The sequence below is a fragment of the Castanea sativa genome, chromosome 1, assembly GCF_040712315.1.
Source record: "Castanea sativa cultivar Marrone di Chiusa Pesio chromosome 1, ASM4071231v1".
Taxonomy (NCBI): domain Eukaryota; kingdom Viridiplantae; phylum Streptophyta; class Magnoliopsida; order Fagales; family Fagaceae; genus Castanea; species Castanea sativa.
Window position 1 is genome coordinate 39,021,078 of NC_134013.1, and position 17,774 is coordinate 39,038,851.

The window sequence follows — 17,774 nt, forward strand, 5'->3', positions numbered from 1 at the left end:
ATAACATGTGAATAATATTTATTATGTATTTATCATGTGAATACACTCTACAACGTAAAATAAAAAAAATAAAAAAAGAAAAAGAAAAAGGAAGAGACTAGGGGGGGATTGGTTAATATGTATTTAGGCCAATTTTATTCTCCAAGTTTCATTCTCATGCACAAACACAACAACCCAGAAGGGGGGGGGGGGATGTGTTAGCTTTGATTGTAATCAATTGATTCAATGGAAGTGAATCATAGACACGTAAAACCACATTAAAATCAGGCTATATAGAGGAAAGAAATATAAAAGAAAAAAAAATTTTACATTTGAAAAGATGAGTTTTTTTCTTTTAGAAAAACACATGACTTTTTGGGGAAAAGGCTTATTTAGAAACAAAGGCTAAAGTTTTTTAGAAAAGGGATTTTTTAAAAGAAGGCTTCTCTTGATTTTTATTAATGGAAAAAAGGGTTTTATTTTTTATTTTTTATGAGAAAACATAAATAGAGAACAATTTTTAAGAAAGAAGTACTTTGATAAAGTAACAAAAAAGAGGGATCTTTATGCATTTTATGGAAAAAAGTTTAAGATTAAAATCATTTGAAAATATGATTTTAAATTAAGGAAAGGGAAAACTTATTTTAAGTAAAACTCATTTTTAGAAAACCATATTTGAGATTAAAACAAAATTTATTTAAGAAAAAGGTTTTATATTAAAAAAAAATGGTTCGCACGGTTTTTTTTTTTTTTTTTTTTTTTTTTGTGAGAAAGGTTTTGAAAGTGAAAATCCATGTTTTTTTTTTTTTTTTGGTTGAGTTTTAAGAGAACTATTCTAGGGAGGGACGGAGAGAAAATGAGTTCAGAGAGAAACCTAGAGAAAATGGGAGAGGTAGGGAATTTTTGGGATTTTTCTTCACAAATTTTCAAGAGGAGAGATGAGGTGGGGGGGGGGGTATTTATACAAAACATTGGGGAGGAAAGAGAATCCCAGGGGCTTGCTGCCTAGTTTGATCCTTAACCACTCCTTTTCCTATTTTCTAATTTTTCAAACTGCTATTTGGAGGTATTCAAAACCTTGGATTTCTTCAAACCTAGTGTTTCTACAAAGGTATGGATGTCTAGTTTTCATAGTTTCTAACTTCATTCAATTTGGAGCTACAATTATCGAGATATTGCACTCTGAAGGTAGGTGATGCGGTGTAGAAAATTTTGTAGCACTTTTCTTAGAAAATTAATTCCTCCTAATCCCCAAGATGTCATCGACCCTTTTTATATAGGGTAGCTAACTCATCATAATTCAATATGGCCTAGTCATTTTGCACCCTTTGTGACTGGATTAGTATAGTTTATTGTGCAGAAATGCTCCAAAACAATCCTTTAACCTGAAAAACAATACCTTTAATTAGGGTTTTGACGTTTTCTTGATATTTCAGCTGAGTTTGGATTCAGCTTATTGTGGCCACGTTTTGAGATTATGCTTTTTTTTTTTTTTTTTTTCAACGCGCATGAACAGTAACCGGTACTGTTCATGCACGTTATTTCACTGTGCGGGAGACCAATTTCACTGTTCACGCACTGTAGCTGCACTGTTCATGGGACCCACAAGTACTTTATTCACAAAAAAATATTAAAAATGGGTCCCACAGCACTATTCACACATTTAAAAATTATTTTGCTACAGTATTTAGTTTTCAGTTTTCAGCAATAAGCTCTATCCAAACGGACCCTTCATCTATTTTAATTTCAATTTTGGCTCATGAACTATCATTTTGAAGGGAATTTCATGCTCTTTAAGACTGATAAAAATAAATCTCGATTAAGCAGTCGAGTCAAAAAGTCAACTTTTTGACTAATTCCAATTAGAGTTTAGTCAATGTTGTCCAAACTTAGCCAAAAATGATATGTTTGGGATTTTGAACTCTTTGATCATTAAAATGGTTTATCCCAATGGCTTTTCCATGCAATTCCTTATTTCTTACATTTAAAAGCACAATTTATGCTTTTTAGAGCTTAAACTAGCATTTTGACATGCTAATCGGGTCCAAATAAAGTTTAGTATCAACAGTTATCACTTCTTTGTCTAATATTTATTGGAAAAATGAATGTTGGATAAAGAATTTGATATTGTACTTTTTCTGTCTCAACTTTTACGTTTTTTTTTTGTTTTTTTTAAATTTATTTTTTTATATATATAGAAAATGTGTTTTACACTCAAACCAAAATGAGGTTGCTCTAGATAAGTATCAAATTGACAAAAGGTTGGAAGAATTTGCACAAAAAGTTGAAAAGAGATCTTGGAGAGCTTTCTCATTATTGGCTTTTCTTTACTTCTTGGCTCTCTTTTGGTAAGCGCTCCAGCTTCCTTTCTCTACAGAATGTTAATGACAAGAACAAGACATGGTAGAGATGCAGAAACTTAGAGTGCTCCTTTTTCTTTTTCTTTTTGAAAGGGTGTTCTTTATTGATTTTAATTATTCAAAAAAATAAAGAAAATGTTTGTAACAAGTGAAATTGTTTTTTTGGATTTGGAAGTGAAAAAAAGATTTTGTGAGTTTTTGAAAAACAAAACCCTAAAACCTAAACTGTGTGTGATGTTTTTGAGAAAAAAAAAAAAAAAACCCTAAAACTACACTGTGTGTGGCGTTTTTGAGAAAACCCCTTGTGGGCACAAGCGCCCCACCCCCACACAAATAATGCACGATCGCTGTGCTCTAAGGAATAATCCTTAGTTGAGTGGACTAGAGGCAAAAGGTTTTGTAAGTTCTGTGACCTATATCTCCTTTTATGACACATCAACATGTCGGTTCCTTTTCGAGAATGCGGGATATGTGTGGTACTTAACCTCCCTGAAAGTGATTATAGACTCAAACCTAGCATGAGTCGAGGAGTACGCAGCGCTCCTTAAGAAGAGAAGAAGAAGTTGCCACCTAGTTATAGGTCTAGGAACCAAAACATGAATCCATGACAGTCTTTCTACCAAATTAGGTTCAAAGTTAGGGTACAAGATGGGAAGAGTTTAGGCACCCTAAGCCTGCTTAACTGTAACTGGCCTTCATATATTGTTGCCTAACTAGATGGAATGTAAGCTATCCTAGAGGCTTAAACAGATGTGTATTTTTATCTAAAGCCTAGAGAGATGTCTGTGACATGTGAGACAAACAAGGAAAAGTTGATAAAACATGTGATCATATAAGCATGTGAAGAGATGGGCATGTAAAGAGGCAAACAACTCATGACATCATACTCAAATCAACAACATAAAAACATGAAGAAAATCATCAATAACCTAAATGCGTGCAATTATATACCTAAATGTGTGCATTTGTATACCTAATCGTGCATGTGTACAAGACACATGCTTGTAGGTACCAACCAAGTTAAGAGCTTTGTTTGAAGATGGGTGACTAAGTCTTATGAGAGAGGAACTTTAATTAAAGTGAAATCTTCATTAAAGTTTGAGTATCTTCCCTTATTTAGACTTAGATGATTTATTAAAACTATGTCATTTTGTGATAAGTTGGCATTTAACGAACAACTCACCAGCAAATACAGACAAAAATGCATCTTCTTTTTTCACCCTAAACGCTTCGTAACATTACAGGTAGGGACTACAATGATGAAACTCAAGGGGGGTGAAATCAAAACTACCCCAAGGTGTGAAATGCAATTTAGGCAATAATTAAATTAAATGCAACTATGTACTTAAAATTAATTTGAGAACTTAGGGTTACGTTTGCTTGCATGGAAGGGGAGGGCAGGAAAGGGAGATGATATCTATCTGTCCTTTCACTTCTCCTTTACATTAAAACACACATATGGGGAAGTATTTTTTTTTTTCCTCTTCCCTCCACTTTCATGCAACCAACATATTGTAAATTACAACACTTTATAAGTTATAAATTGTACTCGTGTTTAGCTTTATTCTAAAAGGTTAAAAAAGACTTTTGTTTTTTTTTTTTGAAGATTTACTAATTTGGAAGGCCCATGTTTAGGTCAATGGTCTCCTGAAGGTTGATAAAGCGTGGCACGGGCTTCAGTAAAACCATTCATGTTTTATTCGAGCTCGGGCTACGACGACGAGTCCTAGTCCCGTGAGGGCTTTGATTAGTCATACAAATACAATAAGTATCCGCTGAGTTCTTGAATTTGGTCCACTATGAACTATGATGCCCACTTCAAATTATGACGCCCACTTTGTAGGCCCAAGTAATAATTGAAAATTTGTGACCAAATTTTTTTTGAATTGCACATGTACAAAAAATTGTTTGGCCAAAATCTTCATGTCACATGCATGCGTCATGGTATATATCATCATCAATATATGCTATAGCTTAGCGTGCAGTGCTTGTGAACTGTACGATTTGATTTGGGGTAAAGCCAGACCAACATTCACAGGACCATTATTAAGGCTGTCAGCCTAGGCTGTTATGTATTAGTCTGGTCCAAACCCTAGACATCTCCGAATGGTTGGTGACATCAATGAAAGTTAGAAAATTATCGTGTACTCCTTTACTTCTGGATTGCAACGTTCATTGATGGTTTATTTTTCATTAAATAATTGTTGTGTGAAAGTACTTTGAAGTTTGAATACATTTGAGCATATGGATTTCACCAAGTAATGATGATCAGGCTGTTTTTGACACATGGGCTATGGACTTGAATTTCAGTTTACAAGCGGGGTTTCTTATTATTATAATATGGTGAAAAAGAAAATTGTGATCTTTGATGATTTTTTTTTTCGGATGGGTTTCCCTTAATTTTCTTTTTTCCCAATCAAAAGTAGATCTTAATATTGATATAGTCAGTGGTTTGTGCGCTAAAACGGTTTTGGAGATGAATATATATAATATTTATTTTTATTTTGAATACTTTGGTAATAACAACTAAATAATTGATTATTATTTAATTTCAAAAATCTCATACAATGGACCAATGATCTAATTGCAATGTTATTTGGTGATAAAATTTTAGAGTGACAAAATTTTATTTTTCTTTTCTCTAACCTATTCTTTTTTCTTTTATTATTATGATCATCAGAATTTCCAATACTTTATTTTTCAACTTAGAGATCTTGTTCATTTTCTTTTATTGAGATCTTATTCTTTCTCTTTCATTGTAATAATGAAAATTTCTAATATCATCATTTTCAATTTTAAACATCTTATGAGGTCGAGCATTATCTTTGATTAATTGTTCCTTTTTTTTAGAAGATTATCTTTGATAGTTCTAATAACTCAATCTTATTTTATTTTTTCTAAGATATATAGTTCTTTTCATTCATTAAGGTTGTATTGAAATTCAAAATAATAATAAGTGAACATTTTTTTTGTTCACAAAATACTAATTTAGGAAAAGATTGAATTTAACTATCATAGTAACCTGTAAAACTAGTTTTTCTAACTCTTTTTTCAAATAAATGAAAGCTTTTCAAATTATTGCATGAATAAGGTTATCCTATAAAAAATTATTAAATATTTTCTTTTTACTATGGAACGTGTGAGAACTGAGAACTGTTAGTTGGAATAAAAGAAATAATAAAAATCTCTAATAAAATGTGTAGACACTTGATGCGAGGGGGTGGTAACGACTAGCGAGTCATTTAAAAATTTTTTTAAAAAAATTGACGCAATAAACTTAAAATTTTATTATATAATAAGATATAATTTCAATAATTTACCAATTTATGCTATAACTCTCACAAAAGATATTATCGCAACTACATATTTTGAAAATCTAATGGTTAAATTGCATGTTCTTTATATTCTTAATACATTTGTCAAATTTGATGCCAATAGAATGTTATTTACTATTTAATCTATAAATTTATTTTTTATGCATAATTTTAGACAAAAAAATTTAAAAATTAAATATTTGATTAATGACATAATTATTGATCTTTAATATTTTAAAATTTTTGCAAGCATGAAAGTTATAAGGAAAAAATGTAATTCAATAATAAATTTGTCAAAATTCACATCAAAATTTTAAAAAGATACCAAATTTGAGTGAAGTTATAATTTTAGACAAATACCAAATTTGTAGCCAAAATTTTCTAGTTAACAATCATAACAGTGATTTCCTCATAATTATTATATTTAAATAATGAAAAGTATAAACTTTAATAGTTGTTAGGAAAAGTGTAATTTCACTATTTATTTATGTTTTCAAATAAAAGCTGATTGAGGAATACATTGGCCTTCGCCTCGTGTATGAATAGTAAAAGTGTAAAAACCATGAATAACGCACGTTAAGCCTATAATGGCATGTCCCTCCCTAACTCATTTGTACTTGGATAAATTTCATAATGGGATTGGCTTTCAATACAATGGATTCAATATCTCTTTCAGGGCCCTTCAAAACCTACTTGCCTCATTTGTCGGACCCCACTAAAGTGTCATCCAACAATAAGATCGAGGTATAGTCTATAGTATCAAGATATATGCTCACATCCACAGACATAATTGCAAAGCAAATTAAGTTCGATTATTATTAACACAGAACACAAGGCATGTATGAATGTTGTTGGTTTTTGCACGTACTCTTTTGTATGTACTAATCACACACATCTAGAATGGACCAAGGTGTCGGCCTCGTAAAGGGTAGGAAATGATGGGTAAGCAAGTGAGACCTAACATGCTATATATGTAGATGATGCCACACAAAATTAAGCCATGTGTGGATGGGATCAACAATTCCTGACGGAGGCCATGTCATGCCAAATTGCGGAGATAAAAAGTATCAATGAGTTGAGCAAATCATGGAACTAACCCTACTCATGCAGAGCTCCAAGGAGGAATATTGTAAGGGTGTGAAATGTGCCACTTGTTTCTTACAAGGTGGACAAGGCCACTCCTGTGCCCAAACTTAGCCTACAGTTGTGTATGTTTTCATGACAGAGGCAATAGGGTTTCTTTCATACAAACAGACAGGCATGATGGAGTGGTTTTGGGTGATGATGGTGTTGTTGGGGGTTATGAAAGAATGGCAACAATTCTTAGAAAGTAAAAAAGAAGGATTTAGATAAGGGGACAAAGAAAGAAAGTCATAGATGGAAGGAATGAGTGGTTGCTGGAAAGGGTTGCCATGTGAGAAGCATGATGGTTTAAATGATGTTGTCTAACTCTCTTTCTATGTGATTCCTGCTCTTCAATTTTAGTACCAATGAAATGGCTCTTCAGCTCTTTAGAGAGTCACCCGCTCCCGCTCCACCTCACTAGGGACGTGATTAAAATTTTATTTTCTAAATCTATCAGCGGACAAAATAACGTATCTAATAGACAGACGTTCCTTTTATAATATATAATAATAATTTGTTGAGTCTTCAGTTCTTTAGAGTTTAGAGAGACACCTACTATCTAGATTCTAGAGACGAGAATAATATCCTCTTCATTTCACGTATGATCACAATTTATATTCAAAATCTATCAGCGTAAATAAAAAGTATCACATCAAATAGACAAAAGATCTTTCTATAGCAACTTGCATGGTGACTAAACTCAATCACTCGATTGAATTGCTTGGGCTTGATCACTGTTTGTATGAAAGCACTTGGTTAGGCCTAAGGGGTCAGTCTAGAATGATATTGATATGAAAGCAGGAGACTTTCTATGAAAAATTATAGTTCTCCTAAGAGGACCACGGTTGCTCATTATGTTGCATCTTGCCGAAAATTTTGACGTTACTTTAATTTGTACATTATATTGATTCCGACAGAAGGACAATGGCACTTTAGGAATTAGGATCACAACTTTCCTATTAAGGTGGCAATTTAACATGCCAGGTTGGGCCACTTTTCTTTTTGATTTCAGGGGCCCAACTCTTAGCTTGGACTACGACAAGACCCTCAAACCCATTTCTCCTTGTACTTTTCTCGATAAGCTTCATACCCCTGTTTTATTTACACTGGATAAAGTCCCTACCCTTTGCTTAATTCCAAAGGCCAATAAAAATCTTTATTATATCTAAATATTAATTGATTAGAGGACCATCAAGCTATGTATACATGTGAATAAAGTTAAGGGGTTGCGTACAAGACTAAAATTATACAAATCAAAATAACGTTTTTTTTGTTTTTACATATAATTTGTTAGTTAAGAGAAGACTGATTAAATCCTGAACATATTCATTAAATACACCAGGAATTAATGACAACCAATTGAATTATAAAACTATCATATTTTCACTTCAATATAATTTCTATAATTCATATATATTTTTCCAACTTTCATAAACTCAGGGACAAAAAAGAGGAACATTTATTCAATGAAAGTACTAAAAAATTGGTCTTGTGAACAAACAAATCAAACATATATTGCAATACATTTCTTACAAAGTCACTTGCATAATAATTAAATTTGGCACAAAGACTAGGGTTTGCTGAAAATATAACTACATAACATTACTCAAAATTGTAAATAGGAATTGCTCATATTTATTTCCTCTCTTTGAAATAATATGAGTTAATTCAAAATTTCAAATTCCATGGATTTTTCAAGCATATAAATCTAAAGTTACAAATTTACTAACCCTAATATTCTCTTACCACACACCACACTAACACTGTTATCGCCACAGCATCACCTGCCTCCACTGCACCACCACTATTTTCAATGTCATAGCTAGGCTCATTACCAATTAATGTGACCATTGCCAAAATGAGCGTATTCCCACCTACTTTGGCCATCAACTTTCCACCATAACCATGACCATCAACACCGTCACCAAATTATTGGCACCATCATTACTATTCTTAGTGAATTTGCATGGGTGAAATGTAAACAACACCGCTATGTTTGCATAGAAATCATAAGGGCACGATAGTCATACAAAAATTGGGCGAGAAGACAAATAAGTGAAAGTATCAAAAAATAGGAATAATAATAATGCACAATTTGTTTATACTACTTATATGAAAATACTTAAATAAAAATTAAATAAATAAGGCATGAAAAGATACAAGGGGATGAATCCAACGTGGGAAGGATGAACGATGATGGTATTGGAATTATTTCAATTTTTTTAGACCACTAATATGGGTAATATATAAGAGTATTTCATTACATTTTGCCCCAAAACTTATATTCATCTAAAAAAATTAAAAACCAAATACAAATGAGCAACAGGAAATATTCGATGAAAAAGCTATAGGTTGCACCTCCCACGTACTTTTTTTTTTTTTTGCTGAATTGATTTGTTGAACCTCCTCTTCAAGTTGACTAGACGTTGTCCTTGTCATATATAATTTAGCATGCTTGTCATCTTTTTTTCATTTGAAGCAATCATATGCTATCTGATGCCATGATTTTGAAAAGAGAATTGGCGGCTTAGGGAACGGACTGGATTCCTACAAGTTCTTATTTGTATCAAAAACGTCGCTGCCTCTTAGATGCGTTATTCCATCTTTTTTATTAAGCATGATGGATAAATTATAGGTTGACCTTAGGCATTGTAAAACAAGCTGAGTTGACATACTCAAGGTCAAAGAATAGATATAATTACATACTCTTCAACAAGATTTTTTTAATGAAAATATCTTTTTTTGAACTTTAAGTCTTTAATCCCAAAAGTCTACATCTGATCAAAAAACATTGATCTTGCCGTTGCAAGGAAAAAAAAAAAAAAAGAACAATGATAAAGTCAAACTTGTAAAGTCCCATCCACCCATGGAATTTCTAAGAAATCTCCTGGACTAGTATTATTTCATATATTTTCCATCTCAAATGTCAATGCAAATTTATAATTTCATTTCAACTCTTTTACTCTTTTTTTTTTTTGTAAGTGTTAAATATTAGTATTGATACATCATGTTGAATATGCTAGTATGGATGCGAAAGCGAAAGCATAAAATATAGAACACAATAACACATGAGAATTATGTGATTCAGTCTAACAGCCTACATCCACAGAGGAAACCCTAAATGGCTACATCAATAATATATTAGAGTGTAGTATAAATCCTATGTTACAATGAACCATAACATGTGTATATATAGTAGACTAAACCTAGACTAATAGACTTCTAGTACAAGAAGGAGACTTGGCTTGCACACAAAGTAGAATTAAGCTTGGATTTTTACTAATGGACTAATATATCTCTAACACCCCCTCTCAAACTCAAGATGGAAGCTTGATGAAACCTTGAGATTTGATAAGGTTGATGAGATCTCTTGAATGAAGTTTGGCTCTATGACGGTAGTTTGAGGAAGGCAATGGTCTTGCAGTGTTGATGCGATTTCTAATAGTGGCATAACTATATCAGAGAGTTTTGACGACAGCAGTAGGAAGTCAAAGAAGATGAACGCAGCAAAGAAACACCGAAGAAGACAAAGATTGCTCTTAATACACCGTAAGGACAGAAAACCATGGACACAGGAACCTGGCTTTGATACCATATTAAATATTAGCATTGATACACCATGTTGAATATGCTAGTATGAATGTAGAAGCGAAAGTATAAAGTATAGAACACAATAACACACGAGGATTACGTGGTTCAGCCTAACGGCCTACATCTACGAAGGAAACCCTAAAATGCTACATCAATAATATATTAAAGTGTAGTATAAATCTTGTATTATAATGAATCATAATATGTGTATATATAGTAGACTAAACCCTAAACTAATAGACTTTTAGTATAAGTAAAAGACTTGGCTTGCACACAAAATAAAATTAGACTTAAATTTTTGTTAATGGGCTAATATATCTTTATCAGTAAGTTTCAATCCACCTTGTTCTTTGGATTGGATCAGGGAAGACTAAGTCATGCTACATCACATTGAAAGTCTTCTTCTTCTTGGTTAAACACGTACGTCCGCATAATTGGAGGAATAGTTGATAATAGATTAGGTAAACATCAAGTGAGGTACGTGTACTTTTTTTTTTTGATAAACAGAGGTACGTGTGCTTTTATAATGAATCAATGGATGATAAACAAAACATTCACGCCAAATATGGTCAAAGAATGATCTTTCTATCCAAAAAGTATGTGATTATTAAATAATAACCCCCAAGGTCTACTATGGGGTCGGGTTGTGGAAGAGTTTGAAAATTTCTTTCGGGTCATATATACAAAATCGAGATGGAAAGGGCACAAATGATTTTTGGTTCAAACTTTTCAATGCATTTATTTGATGGCTTGGAGTTGGAGCCTAAAACAGAAGCAAAGGGTCCACCAAACTTTTGCTTGGCAGAGAAGCAAGCGGAGATGAACATATTAATGCTGTGATAGATGTACTTTGTAGAAAACAACGAAATCCCACTGAATGACATGAAATGGCTGATACCCCCTCGTGCGCTTTCGGCACAAAAGAACTCGTACTACTGAAGAACAGAGAAAACCCTCTTTTGTTTGCCTTTCAGAGCTGCCATGGGGTGTTCTATTCTAAGACAGCCTTTTTTCTCCATTATAACCATGCATTGATTGTTTGCCGGGGGGCTCCTTTACCCAAATCATGCATGGGGACGAAAATGAATCACATGAATTATATAATTTTTCTTTATCATCATCATCATCATTATTATTATTTTAAAAAAGCAAGTTCTAATGCCTATATAATAATTTTACACACTTCAAATTATGAAGGGATTCACGAATTCAACTTATCCAGACGAAGTCATCCAAACCAACGAAGTAGTATTGACAAACGAAGTAACCACGTGCCACTGACGATATAAGCCCCATTATTGACGAAGGAAAAAAAGTCATTCAATGCGGTCTAAATAAATACATCGGACAGTTACAGGGACAACTGTACGAACCGTTGGGAGCTCATTAAAGCTCACATCATTAATCATGAGGCATTACCAAAAGAGGCATTAAAGCCACAATAACTGTCATAACGGCTAGGGGTTGTAGAAGTATATATAAAGCCCTCACAAGCACAAGCAGAAGGTACGAAAAAGACACACACATAGAAACACTTATTATTCTTTGTTCTATCTTTCCAAAGATCTTCTTTATACTGACTTTGGCATCGGATATGTTGTGGCAGACACCACACCGGTGACCATCCTAAAGAAGCTTCCTTACCATTTCCATACCCGCAAGAAAGAATGTTCGGTTCCATCTGGACGCTTTTACTTGGACTGACGAATTTGCACATCATCAAATTATATTGCTCTATCCCATGAGATCATAGATGATTGTAGTTTATATCTTTTTTTTTTTTTTGGATAGATTGTTACAATAGGATTCTCTAAAGATTTGAATTTTAAATATATATATTAGATAGACTTAATCTAGTGCTTTTATATATATATATATATATATATATATATATATATATAGATATATATATATATAAATAAAAGTAGTGCATTATTGAATTAAAAGGTTTTTATTTATAAAACCTATATATATATATATATATATATAAAAATAAAAGTAGTGCATTATTGAATTAAAAGGTTTTTATTTATAAAACCTATAAACTTGTCCAATTTATACAATGGCTGGTGGCAGCCAACGGTGGCAATCCAACTAACGGTATTAACTGATGTCAAAGAAATGATAAACAAAAGTTTGACTTCATTTTGTTTTTATTATTATTATTAGTTTTTTTTTGTAGAAAAACAAATTATGTTGTTAAACAACTAATTGTAATATATATTTTTCTCAAGTACATAACTCTTATGTTTATAGACATATTTACAAAAAGTCAACAATAAAATAATTGAAATAAAATTAAATGATTGCAAAGTCATAGACAGTGAGGAATAGCACTTTCTGGTGACGATCATGCTTATATTATGTGGGTGCTTAACAATAATATGAAGTCGTGATTTCCTGGGATAATAGCAATAACAAATGAATTCAATTTATCAAAGAAAATTTCATAATAAATAATAATATTCTACAAGTTTTAATTGACATACCTAGGTGATGATGTCAAAAATCATCAGGAAACTACACAGTCCTTATGTGTCCAAAACAATACCTACACAACACCAAAAAAGAAGACCTCAAGAGAATACCAGTGCAGTACCGGTCAAATACCCTCTGAATGTTAAGTCAGAAAATTGTCACAACTTTAGAGTGCCAGAGCTGGGGTGAATTATGAGTACCTTGATTTCTGATGGTTTTAGGTTTTTATGGTAGTGGGGAACCGACCTTGGTTCCTTGGCAAAGAAGAATACTTCCTTATAGAGAAGATCCTCATAAATGCGCGTATTTTAAGGGACATTTTCCATATAGAGGTTCTGTTGACTAGGGTTAATCATAGAGCACAAGTTATTTCCATTTGAGGTTCCTTAAGGACCAAATAAACAATGTTGGTGCCACGTGGCTTATGCCACCATCCACACCATTATCCATCCACTGTAGTTGATCTGTTCTCCATAGGCCATCTGTCCACCCACGATACGTGTCGTCATGTCGCTTCATCTTTCCATTCGTCAACCTAGCGTAGTTGCCCATGGTAGGTCTTGTAAAATCTAACCATCCACTTTAATTTCTTCCTCTTCAGTTGCCCCCTCACTCCATAGGCCTGTCGCCTATCTCTTGCACGGATCCATGGAGTGGCAGTCTGACCTTAACCTCAAGAAGTGCATTTTGAATGACAGGCTAGCATAGGGCCATTAATGCAGTAGGGACACTTGGCAAGCTTTGAGTGGTTGATTGCTTGGATCGAAGCATCCCTTAGTCTTTTGTGTCATTTCCCCTATATATATGCTGCTTGTCCCTTTCATTTTTACATTTCGCAACCTTTTTACTAAGCAGAGCGCTACTGTCCACTCTCTAAGCCATCATTCCGTCTACCTGGTGCTACCATCGCCTTTTTTTGCACCGTCAAGCTGTAAGTATTCTTCCTTTTATGCCAAGTTTTTTTCTTTTTGCCTTTCTATTCGCCTGTCTGTCATCTGTGTAGACCTATAGAGTATTAGGATTTTTTATCCGTCACATGTAGGTGACAGATGCCTAGTGAGGTGTCGAGTGATCAATCGCTTGTCCGCGAAGGAGCGGGCTACGATGAGGTGTTTCCATTAGGTTAGGAAGACCCTGACACCTCCAGCGATGAAAGGGTTCCGTCAGCCAACTCACCTTCCATAGAGGAGGATGAGGAACGGAGGCTGAGGAATGGGGGTGAGGACAGGTCGGAGGGCGACTCAAACGACGATCTAGACAGTGTCGACCCTCCTATTCAATCCGTCATAGGTCCTGATGGACTTAGGGAATTTATCTTACTCCCCTTGTGGATGATTAATGACTTCGTCTCTTCCATCAAACAAACTCACTTCAATACACTTAGGGAAAAGTATTAGATACATATCCACATACCCATCCGTCTGCCCTTCAAGTCCGAAAATTGTTACTATAGGGGCTTTGAAGACATCGGAGTGTACGAGCAGATGCTGAAAGCAGGACTTCGATTCCCCTTGAGCGCTCTCAACCGTCATCTTCTTCAATACTTAGGACTGGCCTCACCCAGGTTTCCCCGAACGCCTAGAGGGTCTTCCTAGGTGTAGAAGTCTTATATGGAGTTATGTCCAATGGGGCACACCGATTGACAGTGGAGGAGTTCTTCCATTGCTACCGTCCGTTCAAGATTACCCAATCCAAGGGGATGTACAATTTCCTGCCAAGGAGTCCATTGCTTAGGTTAGTATGCGAGACCCCGAACTCCAACAGGAACTGGAAGAGTCAATATTTTTCATTTAGGGGGACAACTGAATGTGTCACCCACAACCAAGAATATATGCCTATGGACAAGACCCAGGGCATAATGCCCCCGTCCAGTAGGTGTCCGTCCGTCTTAGGTTCAATACTTTAATTTGTTTAATCATTCTAACTGTCTCTTTTTGCAGCTTGGGACCGTCCAAAAGTTACCCTTAAGCAGTGGAGCTTCTTGGAAAAATTCTTAGGACCACCAAGCTCTTGAAGAGGACGTGGGCGAAGTGAGTCACTTTGGACACTCTCCATTGGTACTATAACGATCCTAAACCCACAGCCGCTGCCCGTCGCTATGACTCGCTACGACGCACGAGTTTGCCAAAGTAAGTCCATTGCCCAATATATGCCTTTATGTGTTTTAGTAGCCTCTCTGATTCTTACCCATCCACTTTTATGCAGAAATGGAAGATAGTAAGAGAAGAGCCTACATCAAGTAGCAGGCTACTACTAAGAAGAAACTAGAGGGAAGCCTTCCTCCTAAGACGGTCCCAGCTCATCCATCCACCAAAAGGAAAGCGTTCGAGAAACTAGACCGTCAAGCTAAAAAGCCTATGGTGGTGACGGGGTTAGCTACTGGCTAAACTTCTACTTCCAAGTTGCCCCCTAAGCTTGGCCTGGGAAGGGTAAGGGCTTGATGGTTAGCCATGGACCCCATCAAGGAGAAACCTCCCGTCCTCCTTCATGAGGATTCTTAGTATGCCCTTAAGCAGATTACATCCATTATCAAAGATGAAGATTACGAGGACTTGGGCAACCATGCCACAAAAGCTATGGGGGAGACGGATCTTTTCAGTCTTGCACAGGTCTGTATCCGTCCTAATCTCTTTTTGCAGTGATTGTTTATTACTTTCCTTATCTAATTTGTGGTTGCTGCAGGGGGTTTTGATGATGAAAGGGTTGATGGAGCGTTGCCTGTCCCATGAGATGGCATTGGAATGTGTTCATGCAAGAGCGAAAGCGACGGAAGCGGAGCTGACAGAGCTAAAGGCTTGGAAGGTGATCTATGAGGAGAAGCTGAAGGCGTCGAAGGAATTCTGGGGAGAGTTGGAGAAACAAATTGAAGTGCTGAGAAAGGTTCTTGAGGATAAGGAAAATAGTCTCCATCAGGCAAAGGTGGATGCTATACAAGAGTATCGTGATTCCAACGCTCTTCTAAGTGAAGTGGGCACCTCCTTTGCTGACAGTTTCGACGACTACCTTCGTCAAGTCAAAGCTTCCTTCCTAGACTTGAACCTTTCCCATATCACCATAGACCTTGAAGGCCAAACTCCAACCCGTCCCGTCGATACTAAAGGAACAGATGAGCTTTTGGTGATGACTCTAACCCCGACCTTCAAAGTGACGGGGAGGCTCAGAAAGCTGATAAGAAGTCCGTCGAGGATGGCACCCATCAACCAGAATCTGTCCAAATGATTGAAAAGGAGACCCTCATTGCCCAGCAGTAGTTTCTTTTTTTTTCATTTATCTTGTTCTTCTTTTAGTTCTGATGTAAATGTGCTTGGGACAATATTTTTGTCAATTTAACCGTTGTCTATCGTTTTGTAAAAAAAAAATTATGTAGACACTCCCCTATATATGTTCTTATAATGTTTTGATTTTATGGTGTATTTGCAATGTATTCGTTTATTTGGACTTAACTTCTGCAGGTTGACTCTTATAATGAAACTGTTAGCTTTGAGGTTTAAGTTAGATATCAACCCTTTCTAGGGTGTACCCGTCCACCTGGTGGGCTGCCGTCATTCATTCCGGATGAACCCATTCACTTAGGTGGACTTAAATGTAAGTCACCCACGTAGGATGAACCCGTCCATTGGTGGACTTGAAAATAAGTCATCCACTTAGGGTGAACCCGTCCACTTGGTGGACTTGAATGTAAGTAATCCACTTAGGATGAATCCGTCCACTTGGTGGGCTTGAATGTTAGTCAACCACTTAGGATGAACCCGTCCACTTGGCGGACTTGAATATAAGTCATCCACTTAGGATGAATTCGTCCACTTGGTGGACTTGAATCTGAGTTATCCACTTGGGATGAACCCGTCTACTTGGTAAATTTGAATGTAAGTCATCCACTTAGGATGAACCCGTCCACTTGGCAGACTTGAATATCAGTCAGCCACTTAGGATGAACCTGTCCACTTGGCAGACTTGAATATAAGTCATCCACATAGGATGAATCCGTCCACTTGGCGGACTTGGATATAAGTCATCCACTTAGGATGAACCCATCCACTTGGCGGAGTCATCCACTTGGGATGAACCCATCCACTTAGTGGATTTGAATATAAGTCATCCACTTAGGATGAACCCGCCCATTCTGTGGACTTAGCGATCCTTTCATTTTATGGACTTGATAAATATAACTCAGTAGACACATGTAACGTGTTCTGAATAACTCATCTTATTGTGTTAAGCATGCAAGTAGAAATTGTTTTTCAAAAATAATAAAATTACCCCTTGGGTCACAAAAAATATTGTAAATAATAAAAACCAAAAAAGAAATAAACTGGAAAATAGAAATAAACTGGATGATGAAGAGTGTCGTCACTTGTGATCTTTGTCTATTGGTAGTACTTCTTTAGGTGCTCTGCGTTCCATGGATGGTGCAACTTCTTTCCGTCTAGTGTCTCGAGGTGGTAGGTGCCCTTCCTATGCCATGATGCAATCCTATACAGTCCTTCCCAATTAGGTCATAACTTCCCTTGAGAAGGGTCTTTGGTGGCGCTTGTTACTTTTCTCAAGACGAGGTCTCCTGCCTGGAAGTCCTTATGTTTCACCCGGGAGTTGTAGTGCCTGGCCATGAGGTTTTGGTACCATGCTAACCTTTGTTCAACCATCACTCTGACCTCATCCACCATATCAAGCTGCAGGCGCATTGCCTCATCATTCCTCACCTTATCATGGTTCACTACTCTGTAGCTTGAGAGTCCTACCTCAGCCGGGATAACCGCCTCACTTCCATACGCAAGCCAAAACAGTGTCTCTTATGTACGTGTCCTAGCCGTCATCCTATATGCTCATAACAAGCTTGGAAATTCTTCTGGCCAGATCCTTTTGCCCCTTCGAGCCGAGTCTTGATGATTTTCAGCAAGGATCGATTCATAACCTCAACCTGGCCATT